Here is a 20,498-nt window from a genome sequence, read left to right as displayed (position 1 = left end):
TTTGTTCGCTGACCGAGAGCTGCCGACCCGCCATGTAAAGGCTTCTGCCTACAGGTGGCCTTTTGCCCCAAAAATGCCCTGTGCATGACACCAGCATGTAAAACGTGCTGTCTTACACAATATATATGAACCCAGATACATAACTGGCTGTTTGCCTGCTCAGAAACAAGAAGTGGAATCTATACACTACAAAATCTACGAAGAAGAAAGGCTGGCAAATCCTTAGATGCGAGGTTCATACAGGGAAGATCAACAAATTGTTTACTATTTGACCCTTGCCAAAGAACTGCGCTACAGCTATAGAATGTCCATACAATATTTCACAGCCATATTGAATTTAAGTAACTATGTTCTGTCATTTTGCACCTTGTAAAAAGAAGAAGTATGACCAGAGATGGCATATGAGACGTCCTTACCATGCAGAAAGCAAATTTCGACCGAAAAGTAACACTGCAGAAGTGCAGCTCCCTACATCACGCCTGTAGGACTTACAGAGGAGGTGTGTGCTCGATTTTTAAATTATATTGCTCAAAGAAACAACACAAAGTTTTCATAAATGGGAGGGTGGTTTTAGCACCCCAGCTCCTCACAGCAAAACCACTGCAAGCAACTGACATCAGCTCCATTTGGAGAGTTGTCTGTGGATGCAACCCAGGTAGAAAAGCCTCAAACAAGTTCTGCAGGAAGCCAAATTTAAATGAGAACAGGCTTTTTATCTTCTGATCCAGGAAAGGATTCCTAGTGATGGAGGAAATGTTTACCATTTCTTTAAGGTGCCCTTATGCACACAGCGATAGTGTCTCCAAGCACAAGGGACTGGGTAGAACCCCAAATTTGCAGCTGTAATTTAGAATAGAGGCACCTTCACCCACCTGAAACCAGGTTTATTTACAACTACATGATCTCACAGATTTATACCCAATTCTGAAGAGCACATAAAGCGTTATCATTAGGAACTGCTGAATGAGAAGAAATTGAACAATTTCCTACATCAAATGAAAGCATTTATAAGCACGCAGGACAACGGGATTTACAGAACCTAGCTCGTTGAATCCCACTTTATAGATTGTTTGCTCCTATGAAATACACACTGAAGCAGGTTAAGTTCTAAGGCACAAATTAGTACCATATTTTATGTCTCATTTTTCTCCACCAGTATCACAGCCCTGAATACAACAGAAATACTTGAGCCCCCACCACAGTGCGGGCTCGGGGAATGCAGCTTCGCCTCGTTTGCAACTCCAGCGCTGCCAGGAATTTCCACATATTTGTTGAAGGACTTTGCTTACTCTCCTACCCTTAATTAAACCACATTAACCAATCGGGAGAAGATGGATTTAAAAATAAAAAATAAATAAATCAAGAGAAAGGAAACCCCTTGGAAACCATTTGTCTCCACATCCCTGTGGCTCCCACACGGCCCTTTAACCCCTCCCCAAAAGCGCACATAGGAATGTGAATAGCAGGAGCACGGGCCCGGCGCGGTACTCGGTACTCGGTACTCGCCCTTTTCATCGCCACCAAAGCCGTCCCCTTTAGGGCTGCTGACAATTCCTCCCCAAAGCTTAATGAGGCGGTGGGAGCGGAGCACGGGCTGTTCTGAAATCCTTGCTGGCAAATTTAAACAAATATATTTCAAAAAAAAAAGAAGAAGCTACTAAATAAATCAAGCCAGCCCAAAGCACGAGCTCGATCTCCTCCAACGAGCGCGGTACCACAGGGTGTAGGCAGGTTGCCAGGCGAGCTCGGCAGCGTGACCGCACTGCATTGAGTTTCTTTAATGAAAGCCAGGAAAGAACACATTACACAGTGTTTCTTCTGGGAGCCAGCTCGCCTCCAGTGATTGAAATCAATAAAAACAGTCGGCAAGGGGCCCACTGGGGGAAGAGAGAAATCTCCACTCCAGCATTCAGTTTGCTTTGCACTTTCTCCCTCCCCCCGCTAAAGTTAAACTCCGAAGATCACCATGACAAGCTGCTTTGCTTCCAGCGCGGGGAAGACGCTGGTGGGGATTTAAAGGCAGCCGGCGCTTTCCTCCGCTGCCTTCGCTCTGCCCCCGGCGCGAAGGAAATGAAAGGCTTGTTTGGAATTTGAATCCCGCCTGGAAATAAAAACCACTTCATCGGACAAGTGCATCGCTCGGCATTTCGGGCAAGGGATGGATTTTATGGGTGGAGAATGCTAAAAGGTGAGAGGGGGAAGAAGAGCGGGGATCGGATTGAGGCAGAGCTGGCGTGCAGGCTGGGATGCCCACCCCGCCGGGGAAGGACTGAGACCGGCACCAACCGCACCGCGAGCGGCTGGAACGGCAGGGAACGCGTGAGCGACACGCCGGCCCAGGTAAGCTGAACACGCTTTAATGATTCTCTGCACCGCGTCCGAAATCAAAGCCAGACCCTTCTCTTTCAGTCTCTACAGATCGCCCCATGTCCTCCCTCGTTAACCTCAGCCAAGCGAGCACTAAGTTTGTCTCATCTGAGGTGTCAGGCCACTAATCTCCCCTGAACTCTAAAACATGCACAGAGCGCTTTGCTCACCGTGTTTGCGCTGAATTTGCTGTTTGAATTTGCGTTGGATTTGCTGTTTGGATTTGCGTCGGATTTGCTGTTTGACAAGGTAGGACGGGGCCATTGCGTAACTGCAGAGGGCCCGTCGGAGCAAGGAAGGGCGAGTGACGCTGAGCGCTGGAGCCGACTGTGATCTGAGACACTGCCAGTAATGAATTTCTAATACGGTCCACATTTATCTATTTTATTTATGTATTTTAATCACCATAGCAGCCACATACAGTACATACTTGCACCGAGTTCCATGTGCTGATCTGTACCAGGAATTACAGCAACTTGCATGCATGGGGACTACTCTGATTGTTTTGTCGAAAACAGCTTTGCACTGACTCGTTGACACCGCCAAGGGGGATTTCTGGCATGTTGTTTAGGAATGACGGACACAGGTTTGTGCAGCACGTGTGCATTCTGCCGTTACGCTAATGCGCGCAGTTTTTATATAGATATTAAAATGGGAAAGGCTCAGATCACAGCTGTAGATCACAACATCCTTCTCAGGTTTTGGCCAAGTTCAGATGCTTTCTCTAGACCTCAGGGAGGTGAAATCAAAGCCTGTCTTTCGCAAGGCAAGCACAAATGAGGAGAGCGACATCTCCCTCCCAGCAATGGCAGGAATTCCCGGGGACAGATAATAAATAGGTGCCTATGGAGCGACGGCAACCATGCTCTGTGCTGGTCACCACGAGATGCTGACAGCAGCAAACGCTCCGTGGCAGAGCGAGCTGGGGGCCGGATGCCTCCCCTTGCACTCAGGACCCCGCAAGGGGATGTTCTGGCACCTCGTTATCCCAACCCATGCGGTACAAACCCAGCCCGGACGACCCGGGTGGCACTGACGTCCCAGCGTCTCCTCCGTTCCAGTGCCACCAGACGCAACGCGAGAACCTGGGGCAGAAAGCGCGTTTGTGTTTCTGCAGGTGCAAACGTTGCTCTGTCTTTGGAAAAGGCAACCGCTTTTAAGGGGGATTTTATTAGCTTCACATCACACGGAAATGATCCGCACGCTTACAGAATGACCTGAAGAATGCCTCCATGGCCTAAAGCAAGGGTCTGCTAATTTTGAGCGTAAGCTTAAGCATTTTTCAAGCATGAACTGTCCTGATCAAGCTATGAAAATAGCTGAGGCTATATTTAAAGAGTAGCAAGTTTTTACACTGATTCTATCAGGCCAGTTTTGAGCCCTTTATATAGAATAGCTGCAAAATTACAGCTGAAGATGTAATTGAAGAGCAATAATTTACAATTAAAAAAGCCAAGTTGTGATTCATGATGGAAGATGGTCCCTGTGAGTTTTGGGCATATCCACAGCCCCAGATTCACCTCCCTTTCCAGTTTTCAAAGCCTGTTCCACGATTTGCCTCCCCCTGCACTGATCCTTTGCAGGAATAACAACACCTTCACAGCTCAGGAATCACAGCAATCACTCCCACACCAACCAATGGGTGTTTTGCGGTGCTCTTGGAACTAAATTCATCCTTATGCAGAGGAAGTCATGGCAGTCCTCACTTAAAATTTCAAATGAGGAAAGCTTAGGTGAGACTTAGACACTGCACATCACTCGTACCGACCTCCTCAAGCTCCGATGATATTCCTCCCCATTACTCTTGCAGCAGAAAACATAAATATGATCTTCAAAGAAGAGCACAGGGTATTTTAGTTCATGGGGACGCATTTTTCAGAAGCTGAGCAGTATGAGTTTCCACAGCATTTACTGTTAATGGAACGTGTTCTTTTTCAAACGCACAACATAGGGAAAAAAGTATCATGTGTTTTCTTATTCAGAGGGTGTTTTGCCCAAATACAGATATTCTAGCAGGCATCCCGCAAGCCAAGACTTGTCCAAGTTTTCCTATCGTGCCAATGGTACTAAAGCAGATTCCCTGAAGAGCGACCCTTCCTTTAGAGGATGGAGATTGGGAAGAATCCTGTGTTGCTTTGCTGAGTTGGATACAAAAAGAGGATCTATGAGAACCTACTTCCCACATTTCTGCTACTCTTGATGGTCTCATATCATCAGGTGTACTTGGTCCTCAACAACAAATGGGCATCCTCATTGCGGTCAAGGGTCCTAATAGTTCACGCCAATTGTCCTTACAGCAATATATGTTGGTAAAAGAACTTTCAGAAAGTAGTATACACAGTTTCATAACAGTCAGTGAAGTAGATAAAACATTTTCAAAGGTGGAAGGACAAACATTTTGTTTTAAGCTCACCTATCTAAATTGTTCCAAAGGGAAAGATCTGGGATTCTACAAAACAAGTCGAATGGCTGCTCCAAAAATACTCAAATTCAACAATAAAAGGGCAAATATCAGGGGCTGCTAAACACCTGGACAGTCCCCTGGGGTGAAACACAATCCTCCCGTCCGCACGGGTGGAAAAGTGTTGCCATCCCTTTCAAATGAACATGAGCTGCCATTCTGTAAAGCTCCAAGGTATCTCCTTCCTAATTCACAGCGCGGTTCACGCTCACAGTGCTGAATTCATCCAGCTGATCTCTTCAGTTTGTTCTGCCTCCAACTGACAGCTTCTCTGTAATGCACCTATTCTGGCTCACAAATGGGACACAATGAAGCACACAATTGGAGAAGGCACATTTTGCCCCATCTGTGGGAAGAACAGTGAAACAGAAGACTAATTATTACATTAAAAATGAAGGGTTATCAATCCCCAGGATAGGTGGTTTTCTTTCTGATTCAAATAGGAATCCTTATGTTTCACTTAAGAATATTGGTTTTTTCTGTTAAAAACAAAAAAGCTACCAAAACCGCTTAAAACAACGCCATTCCTCTTTCTCAACAAGTTGCCATCAGCACCAGCTCCAGAGTTCAGCAGGATGTGCAGCTACAAGGAATTAAAGTCATGGTACATATCCTCAAACTCCGTGTTCTTCCATTTGATTAAAAGAACAAATAACATATCCAATTCCATAAGAGTGTCAAAACCCCCTACGTGTGTCTTGCCATTCTATTTGCTTTACAGTAAGACTTGGGAGACAGAGAATTGAACCCTAAGTATGGTTACAACAAGACAAACGTCTTACCACAAAATAAGGGATGGATCTGATGGACGCTACAGATTTGTGCATTTGACTTCATGTCCTGTGATAACCGCGGAGGGACGGCTGAGGCTGTGACAAGGGCTTCCTGAGAAATGGTTGTTCTTGTCAACACACAATAACTTCCACGAGCAGACCCCTGAACACCTGTCTGCAGGGTCTGAACCAAAGGAACAAGAACCATCAAGTTCCGCCTGTGTGTCACACACAGTCCAGCTCCCACCAAACCTCCTGTTTTCCAAAGCTTCGTGTGAAGGAGAAAGATAAAGGATTAATGGTCGACGAGCTGGCACAATTACACCACCGAGCTCCCCCAGCGCCGCTGGCTGCTCTTCCAACCACAATAATCAAGTGCAAGAAGTGTTGCCTCATTAAACACCACTGGTAGGAAGAAAGCATTTGAATACAGTGTCAGTCTGAAACGGTGTCCTGACAGTTCTTTTAAGAAAACTCCATCCATATTGTCAGTATTTGGGAAGTCTCTGAAATTAAAAGTGCAATCCATTCCCAAATTTATTTGGCAACGCTTTGCATGCTTTCTGTTCTTGTTGGTAACTACAGACCTGTGAGAGTGACCCTTCAGCTCTCTGAATTCGTCACACAGCCCAGGCACACTGAAGTGACATCTGGTTTTTATGGCGTCAGGTGTGCCCTCGTTGTGCTTTCGTGAGGCAGGGCAGCAAATTGAAACACAATTATGATTTAGGACCCTAAATTAAAACCTGTCGACTATTTAGTAAAAACGCTCCATAAAACCTGTTGGGATTCCAACAGACAGCTCTGAAAAACATCATTGTAATAGCGGCACAAAACAAGGTGTTGGGGGTGTTGTGCTTACTTTGGAATGATGGCACCTAGCAAGTTATGCTAAAATAAAACTGTATCAATCTCCATTTCAAAAATAAGCAGCACGTGCATATTTATAAGGTAAATAATATCATTTATGTGGATTGAATTTGAGTATAAGGTAGAGCGGATAATTACAGATGGAATAACATGTTCAATACAAGAGAGCATGGACCCACCCTATAGGAGCAGGGTTAAGTTCATCACATACCTGTCCCGTTCTCATGTATTTTTGCAGGGATCAAAAGAAAGGGGAGTTTTAGGGTAGGAGCAGCAAACGGCTCCTTTGGTGCACACAGCACAAAGCACTGGAGATGCTGCCCAGAAACGCAGACCGGCAAACGTGAAAGTCTGAATTATTGGTGAAGAAGAGTCGACATTTCCACAGCGCATACGGGATAACGGCTGGAGCGGGAACGGATCGCAAGGCGCTGAGAGTGAGGTGGGTTCTGCTCGGCAGAAGGAAAAGGAGAGGAATAGGAGAAAAGGGAAGATTCACCTCAAGGGAAATGCTGATTTGTTTCAAAAATTTAACTAGTCTGGAAAAAAGGCCAAGATGTCAGAATTCGCGTGAACGGCAACAGAAAAGTGCCATATTTCTTTTTACTTGCCAACAATACAACATACTTTAAAACAGAAATCAAGCTAAAATCATAATTAAAGATTCTACCATAACGAGACACTGCAGATACCATTAGAAGTCAAGACGTCTCCTAAAACGTTTTAAATAAAATTGCAGTCTCCAAAAGAACAAAAAGTCAAGTTTGACAAAGAGAATTTCTCATTTTTCCTATTTCTTGTTGAGGTTTTCTTTCGAAACGAGTGCTTTCCTATGGAACACCGGCAGCTCACGTCACGCTGGAGGCCCAGAGCGTGGCACTGGAATGAGAAGCCAAGGCCAACCGGGAACAGGTTGAGAGGCCAGGAACTCAACATCTGCTTTTCTTTCACGATAGCAAAGAGAAAAGCATCACCCTTCCTGCACAAGGTTCTTCAGATCCTCTGAATGAATTCTGCCTTTCATAAAATCCGTCATTGAGCCTTAAAAGCTTCTATTAATTGGCCCCAAAAATTCCAATTCAGTTTTGCAGCACTGACTTATCTCCCACGATCAACCAGGAATCCAGTAACAATAAGAGGTGCAAATTCACGATAAATTCCAAGCTATAAACAGCAGCATGATTCATACTCTTCCTGGCTTTGAAAACGTTTACTTTTATTTTATTTTTGTATTTTGTACCTCTACACCCAGATCTTGGTGTGATTAGACTTGGGATACAACTGGCAATGTCAGATAATGATCTGATCCATCAAACACCTTTGACAACTTTCATGACAGGAAATGTGGTTCATGTTGGCAGTTTCAAGCCAAACTTTGCTACTTGCTCAAAGTAACAACAATTGAAATCCATTGTGGAACTTCTCAGCTTACGAATTTCTAAGTTTCAGGCACGTGTTCCCTCCAGCAACACATCACAAAATGAAATTTTCTCCTTTCATGCGGTACGTTTTCATTTTTCATACATGAAATGAACGAGTTATAGCTCCTAAATACTCCAACTGGATAAACATTCCCAAACTATTCTGTTTTGTATACATTTTTGCACGTCAGCTCTTGCACACCCGTATCTGCCCCGCTCAGCTGCCGTAGCTGAGAGCCATCACCTCGGCTCAGCAAATACGGCCACAAAGCCTAAAACCCCATTTTTCTTGGTAAAACATACACAACAGAGTTCTTCAACAAGGTAGAAATGCTCCTCAGACATTAAAATATAATAATAGTTTTAAAAATCAAAAATCAAAGAGGCAGGATGAGCATGAGCCAGCACTGGGCCCTTGTGGCCAGGAAGGCCAATGGTACCTGGGGTGGGTTAGAAGGGGGTGGTCAGTAGGTCAGAGAGGTTCTCCTGCCCCTCTGCTCTGCCCTGGGGAGACCACACCTGGAATATTGTGTCCAGTTGTGGCCCCTCAGCTCCAGAAGGACAGGGAACTGCTGGAGAGAGTCCAGCGCGGCCACCAAGATGCTGAAGGGAGTGGAGCATCTGCCGTGTGAGGAAAGGCTGAGGGAGCTGGGGCTCTGGAGCTGGAGGAGACTGAGGGGGGACTCATTCCTGGGGATCAATATGGAAAGGGGCAGTGTCAGGAGGATGGAGCCAGGCTCTTCTGGGTGACAACCAGTGACAGGACAAGGGGCAATGGGAGCAAACTGGAACACAGGAGGTTCCACTTAAATTTGAGAAGAAACTTGTTCACGGTGAGGGTGTCAGAGCCTGGCCCAGGCTGCCCAGGGAGGTTGTGGAGTCTCCTTCTCTGCAGACATTCAAACCCGCCTGGACCCCTTCCTGTGGAACCTCAGCTGGGTGTTCCTGCTCCATGGGGGGATTGCACTGGGTGAGCTTTCCAGGGCCCTCCAACCCCTGGCACTCTGGGATGCTGTGAACATTACAGAGTTTGCTGTGATGCTGTTCAGTCCCAAAGGTGATACGGCTCCCCTCTCATTCCAGATTTGTCACATCGACATTTATATAACTTCGTTAAGTACTTGACATCTTAAATCTGCCACACCGTATGAACAATAGGAATAGAAAACCTGAAATAAATGTCCCCTAGTTTTCTGCACACGGCAGCAGCACAAGGGCCACAAGAGACGACCCTCGTGCGAAACAACAATAGACCTGGGTCCAACTTCCATGCAAGGTCCAGCTGAGCTCAGCCAGCAGAGGAATTCTACAGCAGGGAAGCACAGCAAGGAACACTCCAGGTAGTGGGTGATACAGTTTGCATTACATTTGTCAGCTCCCAGCTGGTAGCTATTTTAGGGAATCTGAGAGTTCAGACGTGTACCATGCTGTGTTTTAACTACTGTAATTCATGTAATTAACCGTTTGGTCCATGCTTTCTAACATTTAGATGTATGGTTCAGTTCTAGTTGCAGACAGGTCTTCTCAATGTCATGTGTCTTTAAGCGTCAGCACAGTCTTCTGTTACTACACGGCTAGGCCAGGCTTGGCCAAAGGCGAGATACTGTGGTTAGCAGATCCTATACGTTCACTTATCTAGTGACTAATCTGATACCAGCTCCATAATTACTTTGAAGATTCCTGGTGCTCTATAAAAGGTCATGAGACTTATTCTAATGACCAGCCTAAGGAAGAACAGTGATATATACCAGAGAATTCAAACAGCACATAAAACGGAGAGAAAAATATTAACTCTGCATACATGAGGCCCTCACTGGCAAAATATATAGAATGTTCTTAAGTTGACAGTTTTATAACTCTAAATGGTTTCGCAAATGAAATCCAAACAAAAGAGCAGAGATGTACTGTAAATCACTCAACAATTGCTCCTTAGAAAAACCAGCAAGCACTGACTCCAGCAAACAAAAAGAGTTGCTTTAAGTACACTTAATGAATGGAAAAAATGTCAGGATTTTAGTTGTTGTTCTTTCAGCCTTATTTTTCTATATTCTTGAATCTATACACATAATGATTCAGTTCAGCCTGACAAATATTGTATAACCAACTATCAATCACGTCAACTTTTTATATGTTGAGAGAAGTCAGATACCAAGTGATAAACCGAGTTCAAGCAGAGGGCATATGTTAAGCAGCTGTGAGTCCGTTTAAGCTGTCTATACGTCTCAAAGCTTAATGTCATTACGCAGAGCTCTGATTTCTTCCTCTTCCACCTTACGCTAGAATATCCACATTATACATAATAGAAATTATTAACTTACTGGAAGAAATATAGTCACACAGTGACTGCAGCAGTACAGACAATATGCTTATACATTAGATGTAGCGTATTTTGCCATCCAAAAAGAAAGATCACACAACCAAATACTCCTGTTTAGGCTCTAAAGAAAGCTTTTCTTATGAATAAAAGAATCTCAGGTAATAGTTTCAGGAACAATTTCACTCTGCGCCAGTTAGCACTGCCACCAATAGCCACACTGTCCATTTTCTCCCACCTCTTCTTTGGGTTGGCACAAGTGTTCGCACAGCCTTGTAAAACTCATCTGGGTTAAAATCACCTCTCTATCCCCCCCAAAAGGTGACGACTGTAAAGCCAAATCAGTTCCTTAATTTGAGTCATTGTGAATGTTTCTGCCAGCAGGACGAGGAGGTGATAGGAAGGTGATAGACAGGAAGGCGATAGACAGGAAGGCGATAGACAGGAAGGCGATAGACAGGAAGGCGATTGATTGATTGATTGGAAGGTGATAGATTGATTGATTGATAGGAAGGTGATAGGAAGCCGATAGATAGGAAGGTGATAGATAGGAAGGTGATAGATAGGAAGGTGACAGATAGGAAGGTGATAGATAGGAAGGTGACAGATAGGAAGGTGGCAGCAAGCGGCTGTGCAGCTTGTGGGGTCCCATTTTCTGCAGCCTCTGGCTGAAGACGCTCTTCCTCAACATAAATATAAGTATGTAATGTTGCTATGCACATCCTCCCTTTTAAGTATAGAGATGACGAACTTCAGTTTGTTAACTCTCAGATTCCCACCGAACTTTTGGTATTTGCTGCGTTTCAGGAGTGTCATGCAGTGCACGGTTTGAGGCTTTCAATTATTTCCCTTTAATTTCAAAATGACAGTAAAGGCCTAGAAAAGGCAGAAAACATCATTTTGGTTTCCGAGGGCCTGAGCTCCGGCTGCTCCCATGAAGCACAAGGGTGTTTCAGTCACCAAGAGTCCGGGTCTATTATCAAGAGCAGTGACAACACTCCCAATGAGCTCAGTCGGCGGCTGCCAAAAACCAGAGAAAGGAGGGAAATGGGAAATGTGTAAGGAAAAGGGAACAAGAAACCGAAGGGAGTGAGAAGAATCAGTGTTTCTACGCAGGAGGGAGAAGGAGAACTGAAAGCACAGAGAGCGGGAGGATCTGGAAGGGGCACAGGAGGGCAGCGCGGACAGGGCCTGTGGGGCAACAAAGGAGCAAGAAAAGGCCGACGGAGCTGCTAAACCACGTGAAACACCCCAAAGGGAGAGTGCAATGCAAGAAAGGGAATCAAGGGCAAAAGGAAACACATGGGGAAAGCGGAGGACGTAAAACCCTCAAGCACATGTGACTGGAACAGCACGGAGTCTGGGAACATCACCCCGAAGGCAGCAACTATTTCTCAGAGTTAAGCAAACGAGGAGGTGGTACCTTTAAATGTGTGATTTCCAATCTGTGATTTAACCCTAGACTGGAAGTATTTTATACTTCGTAATTTTGTTATTCAAAGCGTGTCAGGCAAGAATTAGTCAATCAGGAGCTAAGAGAATCATTTTCCTTCCACACGGAGGGTGAGCATTGCAGTAGAGCCATAACAACACGGGCCTAACGCCCTCCTGAGAACAACCCTTCGAAAAAGCTCTTTTTCTTGCAGAAACAAACAAGTACACTCAAAAAATTACAATATGGCACTTTCTAGGTTTTGACAGCATACAGAATGCGCATTTCCACAACACTGGAAGTATTAGTATCACCATATAATTAGTACAGCAGTCTTTCCCAAGTGAAGCTACTTGAATTTAAACACGCAACTGCGCTGCTTTAACGTGAATGCGCACAAGGGAAAGAATGACCCAAAGAGCAAAAACGCTTGACTAACTTTCACCAGAAGGTTCTTTTACTTTGACCAAAGTACTTGGGGTCATTGGTACAGAGGCGACGACACAGCAATGCCTTTGGGTACAAAATGTCTAATTCTTCAAACATCAGGTTAATTTGTTTTCTAAATCTAAACCAATATTTGATCGGTTGAACAAATATTTGAAATGCATTTGGCTAGTTATGTATTTAGAAAGAGAACAAATGTATTTAAAAGGACTTTTTCCCCTTTGGTCACCACAAAACAAAACTTAGATTGAACTCATCAGATTTGAAGGTTGTTTTAAGTAGTCTTGAACGGGACCCTTTGCTACCAGATGATTGTTGTGGGGACACGAGGAATGGGAAATGCTTTAGGAATAGGAGTGGTTTAATAGAACAGAACTGATACAGCGAAACGCTCTTCATCAACCATTTAAATAAGCAGAGCTAGTTTAGGTACTAGTTTTACCTTTAACTTAGGTACTAGTTTTACCTTTAACTTAGGTACTAGTTTTACCCTTGAACTAAGCATGAGCTGGTTTTCAGGATGATTTCTGCTGTAAAACTAAGATCTGGAAGGATCACGATGTCCTTTTGTTAAACAGAAAGGCTCAGCCTCTACTCTCCCTGTGCTCTCCAAGCACATCGTGATGTTTCTCCACAGGCCCCACGTTGTCTCCCCGGGGCTGCTGATCTTTCTCCTCGTGTCAGGGGGAAGTTCAGAGCAGAGATTCCACCTTTTCCAAATTACACCAAAAAACACTTTCCCCAAATTCGGCTGTAACGCTCCATTTCTCACCCTCCATCGTGCAGCTCAGCTCCAGCTCTTTGGTGACCCTGCCATAGGGAGCAGGTTTGGCCAAAGTAGAAAAGGAATAATAACCTGCGGCTCAGGTAATTCCGGAGCTTTATTAAAATACAAGGACACACCACAGGCTGCTGAATTTTGAACACCTGTCCTCCCAGCAGCGGAATGTATCACCGCACCATTCAGCTGAAAGGAATAAACACTTGACCGTAGAAACCCTCATATTAAAATCTGCGCAAAATATAAGACAGGCTGAGAAAGACTAAGTCTAAAGAAGCGAAAAGCATAAACATCTCACGGTTTATCTCCAGTTTAAAACTGGAAGTACGATCAAAAGACTGAAAAAGAGTTGTTGTTTGCAAATGAATCATTAACCGGGAACGCTGCCTAAACTGTTCAGCCTATAAATTTACTAGAAATAAAAGCAGAAAACCAGCTTTCTAATGCAGTTCCTCTTAGAAGCAGCTGTCAAGATTTTCAAGCATTTTTATCTATTCGGAGAGCAGATCTACGGCCAAACGGTTGATCTTTCCTTGTAAATAAAAACTGCTTTAAATCCCGCATTGGGAGGTGTCAGAAACACAACCCATCTAAAAGAGCAGACAGATCTCCAAAAGCTTCCCAAACCCTTCACCCCTCATAAGAGCTTTTTTGACTTTTTAGAACAGGGTTTGTATTTGGATTTCAGTCGAATTAGGCTCAATGTTACTGGTCCTGTAACAATTTAAAGTATCAATAATTTTCATAATTCTGTCCAGAAGCTTTTAAATGGTTGCTCTTCCTTACCAAGCTACACAGTTACAAAAGGGCATGGGCTGTAGTTACAGTGGGAGATGCCACAGTGAATCCTGCTGTAGCGTATGGTCAGTATGCAAAGTTATTTAAGCGCCGTACAATAAATAATACAGCAACATATGCTTTCAACACGTTCGGAAAGAAAGCCATTAAAACAGCCTTGTTTTGGCCAAAGTGCAAAAATTTACACGCAGCAAATGCTGCAAATAGGAAACCACAAAATCCACCGCAAAGAGAGAAAGTTCCGTGGCATTTTTGTGGTTCTTTCTCCAGACTGATAATCAGAGTTTTAAACACTAGACCATAAAATCCCAAACTTGCTTGGTTAGCAGGGTCCTTTGCTCTTTCTGGTCTCCATCTCACACGCTGATCTGCACGTGATGGCAGCAGCACGGGGGAAAAGCCACAGCGGCACTTGAGCTCCTTCGTTAACACAGAATCCAGCACACAAAGGGCTCCACAGTAAGCGGATTTATGGTATTGGGCCAGGCGACACGTTTAAAAACTGCAGCGGCTCCACAGTAATTAACAACTTCTTGGGATAATTGGTCACAGAGTATTTGGCTTGTGGTGATCGTGCAGAAATGAGTCATTAGAAGGGGAGCCCCAAAGGGCTGTGGGGCATTGAACAGGCTGCCCGGGGCAGTGGTGGAGCCACCATCCCTGGAGGGGTTTGAAAGGCGTTTAGATGAGGTTCTTAGGGACATGGCTTAGTGCTGGAGTTATGGTTGGACTCGATGATCCTGAGGGTCTCTTCCAATCGAAATGATTCTATGATTATGGTAAAACTAAGATGGCTTTTCCAGAAGCAGCGTTGGACATGGCATCAACTGCAGGAAGAAACGATGGGTGCAGGCGTGAGCTGCACTTCCATCAGTTCTTCCATAGGCTGAGGTGCAGACGCCTTTGACAAAGCTGCAGATCTTATTTCAGTGCTCGTAGGGGCACTCTGGTCTACACGCGTGGGTTCTGCAATGGGTTGGTTCATGGCCATGCCCAACAGCTTCCACCGAGGGTGGGAAGCTCCCCAGGGCTGGGAGCAGGAACGCTGCTCCTGGTACACCACGTAGCACAGGGCTCCCCGGGGTCTCTCACTGGGAGAGCACTGCTCGGTTTTGGGAGCACCGAGCATCACCACACTGGGTGGTTTGATGCCAGCGTTGTGTACGACGCCTGGATCACTTGGGAAGCTGTTGGTGTGAGATGTTCACGGGATCGCTGGCTTAGGCTCTCCAGTCCTGTCCACTGAAGGCAAAGATCTCTCTCACGCTACTCAACACCAGTGCTCCTTTCTTCTCGGCTTTTGAGTGAAGTGAATTGAGGAGAGGAAAGAAGTGAAGATACATCTAGGGAAAACCTGTCCTAATAATTCGGTTTTGAATGCTTACACAACTCACATGTCTGACCTAAAATCACTCACAGTCGTGAGTAATTAAAAACCACAGTCAGATCCACCCTTGCAGTTCTATAAAGCTGTCTAGCAAGGTCTGAACTTCTTTGTTTGTTCCTATTATATCCGAAAGCATCTCTAGTTCAAATGGTTTCCTCCTTGCTTCCTGAACAAAGGGACCAGAAAGAAAGAGCTCCAGAATCATTGCACGTTCAGCATGAATCACTACAGAAACCTTTACCAGGAGTGTTACTGAAGTGTGATGCGTAACGCAGACACCAAAACTAAACTAAAACTAAACTAAACTTGCTGTGCTGTGCCTAATAACTGCAGCAAATGAAACCGAATTCAGATGCTCTGCCCAGAGGATCTCTGACGAGCAATTCTGCGCTGGGAGCCAGCTTATCGGACACTGTACGGCCTGGGCCTTCAGAAAGGAAGGGAAACATTAACCTGTTTCTGCTTTAAGAAAGAAGGGAAAACCAAAATCTCCAAAGACAATTCTTCCTCTCAGCACCGCATTTGTTACACCGAGTCACTACGAAGCCGCATATTCCTGGTTACTGAAATACCGGTGGGTTAATACAGAGGAAAAAACAGCAGTGAGAAAGCCAGAGCTTATCTGTACTGTTCTTACAATGTGGATGACATAACGTAATAATGTTAATGTTTTCATTTCCAGTATAATCTGATGTAGTTTGTTCTTTCTGCTCTGACTTACAGTACAAAATCCCCCAAATTATAAAAATGCATTACTGTATTTTTATTGCTTTATGAGGCCTTAGATTCTAGGAATTCCCTTGTTCTGTCTGAAAGAAGAAAATGGAAATGTTGTTATGTACACATGCGAAAAGAACACTGAGCATTCAATACTTTTAGCTGCAAAATCAGATGCACCCAGTGCAACACAAAAAGGAACCAATGCAAGGCAAACATTTCAACCACACTGCACGAGTGATCAAACAAGAAGAGGGGAGAAATCTAAACTAAAGCGACTTGCATAACAGACCGTACATAAACCACATTGAGTCTCTTGAGTGGGATAAATACGTTTCAGGCTGTGCCATTTTAATGGTGTGAGAATCATAAACAAAACTTCTTAAAGATAGATAATAAAGTCTGCTCCATCATCAAAGGGCCAAATCAACAAATACACATGGTTCTTTTCTTGCCAAAAGTGGACACCACGAGTCCTGGTGATGGACGCAACAGGGCTGAGGATGTTGTCACTTCTTCTGGACGATGAAACGAAACCACAGAAACCAGCAGGACAAGCCGCCAAGTTAAGTCATCGTATCTGGGCATCGCGACCCTATAAATACACCCGCGGCATCCAACCGAGGCTGCACCCGCCGTGCCCCCGCCAGAAAACGATGAGTTGTACTGCGCTAATAATACACCCTGAAACACCCAGGGAGCAGGATCGGTTTTCACGTAATAACACCAGAATGTGACTCCGCACTTCGGTAATAACATCCTGCTGGAAATGTGCAACAAGATGTGTGCGGCCAAGGCTGCCAAACACCGACCGGGGAACCATGCGGAGGACACGGACCGAGCTGCGGTGGCTCACGCTGCTAAAGGAGCTGCTGGACGTCCTGGGCGCTCATTGCACACCACCAGCGCGATGCTATCGCACGAGTGCTTACAATTAAAGCCGACAATGTAGATTCCTGGTACTTTGCTTGCCTCAAAAATAACCCCAAAAACATTGATGCTGAAAGCTTTGTCTTCGTTCTTATCACAAAGAGTATAATAGACAACATATTATCACACGGAAGGCACGGCGCAAGAAAAGCCTCTTGATTTCCTTTAATTTAAAGAGAGACAGACCTGGGCCAGTTTGATATACCATTATGGCTCTGCTCTGTTTATCAACAAATACCATGTACTACTGCCTATAATTCAATTTTAGGCGTATATTATCTAGAAGTTTTATAATCAAGATAATTTTTACTACTGGAAGTGATTTAAGCTTGGACAAGGATAACATTCAATGTTATCAAACGGGAGGCATCAGGGTTATGATTTCTAAGCACAACTGGTAATTGGATTGGAAGGCAAAGTTCAAGAAAACAGTAATACCCTTGTGTCCCAACAGAAGGGCTGTTCTGCTCCGCACCGCGCTACCCAAGGCCATTTCCTTCCTTAATATTAAAATTCTAATCACTCTCCATTTCATCTACAGAAATTTATGACCTAGTTCAAGTTCTGTGTGCAGTTTTAGAAACAAACCGACTTGGAATATGAGGCCCGGCAGGCTATCAATTCTTAGTTCAACTATGAAAATCTGTATGTGCACAAGCGGAAAACGTTTAAAACACGCTGAGTTCCACTGTGCAACGCAGCGAACGAGCGCTATCAACACTGCAAGTGTCTTGGTCTCTAAATGCAGCTGCATTAATTACAGATTTGATGTTAAGGTCCTTGGATATCAAACACCGAGGAAACTGGGCCTACTCTGGATGAAATGAAAAGGGATAACTTATAACCACAAGAAGGAATTCTTCACTAATTTGTGTCAAGCAGAGCTTTCCAAACCGGAGCGCTCGTTACAAGCAAAATGCCTGGGTTTTTCCTAAGTGGCTTGTAAGCACCGCCAGAAAACCTGAGCAGGTTCTCCCAAGCGCCGCTGCTGCGGGAGTCGGTGCCCTTGGCAGGACCTGGGCTTGAGGACTTGCACAATATTGGAAAATAAGCCGTTGCTTCTAAACGATGAAACGAGTTTGCTCGCTCAAATCCTCAGCTGTTTTTTCCCTTCGCTCCCAAAGAGACACTTACCTCCGACCTGAATATCACATCTCAAAATTAAACCAACAGCAAAGGAAGTCTGGAAAACGGAATGAAAGCGTGTTTACTCTGCTAGAGGGGCAGAATTAGAAATCTAAATGCTTAAGGCTCCAAACAAAATATTAAAACACCAAGTCCAAGCTTCAAAGAGCAACAGCAAACCCTGAAGACCACACGTCTGAAGGTTTGTGTTGAGCCTTCCTGCCTCCCCACAGCTCGGGAGCAGGTATTTGTGCCCAAACAGACGGATGGGCCCGCAGAGCTGCGGTGTCGCAACGTTGACCACACCGCTTCCTCCTGCTTGCAAAACCCCGTTCTTCCTTTCATCACAACAACGCGCTCTGCCCACCTCCAGCTTCCCGGTTCACGAGCACCACAGCGCTCTCCATCATCCTTCCTCTCATCAAAACATCACGCTCAGCCCACCTCCAGCTTCCCAGTTTACGAGCACCACAGTGCTCTCCATCATCCTTCCTCTCATCACAACATCACGCTCAGCCCACCTCCAGCTTCCCGGTTCACAAGCACCACAGCGCTCTCCATCATCCTTCCTCTCATCACAACATCACGCTCAGCCCACCTCCAGCTTCCCGGTTCACAAGCACCACAGCGCTCTCCATCATCCTTCCTCTCATCACAACATCACGCTCAGCCCACCTCCAGCTTCCCGGTTCACGAGCACCACAGCGCTCTCCATCAACCTTCCTCTCATCACAACATCACGCTCAGCCCACCTCCAGCTTCCCGGTTCACAGGCACCACAGCGCTCTCCATCCTCCTTCCACCTCCCTTCTGAGCCCTCACCTCCAGTCACACCGATTCCCAATCGCAGGCACCAAGACGCCCTCTTCTCTTTGCCACCTGTCCCAGTAGCAGGGTAGCAAAGAAATAACCAGCAATGCAATGCAGACATCCCAGCTGCAGCTTGTAGATGGTCACACTGAGAAAATGCCCACGTTTGAAGCAGCTGGGGAGCTGCTCAACCAGCAATGGTGCAATGGGCTCAACAGGACCCTTGGAGCTGTGAGCTCTGCAGGTCTGACTTAGAGAGGCATGAGGAATGGAATATACACAAAATCAGACCAGCCTATGAGGCTGGGACATTGCACAAAATATAGAATGGGATGGGCTAAACCTCACGGCGCATAAATAATTTTCAGCAATCGAGGTAATAAAAGAATGCACGGTGAAATGCAAATTGTTCCAGCAGCTCATGTAACCACTAAGGAACTGAGTCCCTGGGCTATAGCGTTGCCTTCAGACACCAGCAAATCAGCAATAGCTGAACTGCTTTACACCAAACTCAGAACCTACATTACTTCGAAAGAGGGGAAATAGGAGGAGGAAGAGAAACCTCGGGCGGTGCCTGAATCCATCAGGCAAGATTGCATCTTCACTGTCAGCCCATCTGCTGTATTTGCATGCAGTTTCCTCAATGCTTTTCCACTGCGTAAGACGTGTCTGACAATTAGAAACAACTGCAGCCGCCCCAGGATGGATCCACTGCACGTTATCTGACCAGAACCCCGACCTGCCCAGCTCAGCACCCTGTACACACTGCAGAGCAGGGGCTGTGGGTATTTCAGGCTGCAGAAGCGGTTCACCGACTGACCAACAGCTCTAAAATACACCCAGGAAACCACCCCAGCCCTCAAACTTTCCGTTTAGTCTCTCTGGGCATTTATTAACAACTAAACAAGAAAAATTACAACGTACCACTACACACCAGCAATTTTAAAAAGTGAAGGTAAAGAATGCAATTAAATTATGAAGTTTACAAGCTTAATTGCAAACTATTTCTAAAAAATTAGAGCTTGTAAATGCATCTTCATTTATGTAATGAGCAGTGACAAAAACCTGGTGGGACACAGTGGTGAATTAGCCTGACCTGCAGTGATGGGTCAACATGCGGAGCCTCCTGGGTGACTTCTGATGGTTCTTCTGCTGTGTCCTGTTTTAATAACAAGGGGATTGTAGCTTGGGTTTGGTTGGGTTGGGTTGTTAAACAGGTTACAGCCATGGCAAAGACTTTGCTTTTTAGTTTTCCATTTTGAAAGCCATCAAATATCTTCAGAAAGGACGCGGCACAGCATTCACTCTGCCTACTTACTCTGGACTATGTTACTCTTAAAAAAATAATTAGAAAAACCAACAAATAATCCCCTGCTTAACTGATCCGCACATACATTTCAATGGGAGACACAATGCCAAAGTGAACGGGCAGCTGAGAAGAGCTGACATGCATTGTATATCCATTTACCTAGAACTGAGAAGTTCAGTGACGTGTTAATTAAGATTTCTAAAATGCAACAGGCTACATGCAAAGGCACTAAACTCTGACAGTAATGCTTGCCGTGACTTTATTTGTGGGGAGCACACACGACTTTAGCGACAGCAGCATCTGCCATTTGCAAAGGGCGCCCGAGTGATACAAACCGCATGTTTGTGCACATCAATGTGTGCTGTAATCTACTACAAAAATAGTAATTGAGAAGCACAGCAAGGTAGGCTTGCCAGCCCTAATATTTTCTGGCATTTTGAAGGCGGCCGGAGAACAAGACGAGCATCGTCACAAACGCAGTTGGCTCGACTTCCAAGCTCCTCGCTGCACGAGGACAGGCGCCCGTGTCAAATCGAATTCGCAATGCAAAGCCAAC

At 45.2% G+C, this 20,498-nt stretch overlaps 2 protein-coding genes across 22 annotated transcripts in view; one reads left to right on the top strand and one right to left on the bottom strand.

Moving 5' to 3' along the window:
• The window catches only part of CHLSN (cholesin), a 149,373-nt gene that overhangs the window by 71,293 nt on the left and 57,582 nt on the right, over window positions 1-20,498 (bottom strand). The window contains exon 1 of one of the 18 annotated variants that reach the window (XM_071815028.1): window positions 2,538-2,640. The exons of the other annotated variants lie outside the window; for them this stretch is intronic. The gene's annotated coding sequence lies outside the window, so the exon portion shown is untranslated. Of the gene's footprint in view, window positions 1-2,537; window positions 2,641-20,498 lie in introns of those variants that run through there. 18 annotated transcript variants of the gene reach the window in all.
• GPR146 (G protein-coupled receptor 146) overlaps window positions 1,504-20,498 on the top strand; it is a 37,521-nt gene continuing 18,526 nt past the window's right edge. Inside the window, exons 1-2 of one of the 4 annotated variants that reach the window (XM_071815008.1) lie at window positions 1,504-2,340; window positions 8,976-9,232. The gene's annotated coding sequence lies outside the window, so the exon portion shown is untranslated. Of the gene's footprint in view, window positions 2,341-6,709; window positions 6,914-8,975; window positions 9,233-16,102; window positions 19,589-20,498 lie in introns of those variants that run through there. The other 3 variants (XM_071815009.1, XM_065851032.2, XM_065851036.2) reach the window with 3 other exon arrangements.

The sequence above is a fragment of the Patagioenas fasciata genome, chromosome 15, assembly GCF_037038585.1.
Source record: "Patagioenas fasciata isolate bPatFas1 chromosome 15, bPatFas1.hap1, whole genome shotgun sequence".
Lineage (NCBI taxonomy): Eukaryota > Metazoa > Chordata > Aves > Columbiformes > Columbidae > Patagioenas > Patagioenas fasciata.
This window is presented reverse-complemented; position numbering and strand designations above follow the sequence as displayed.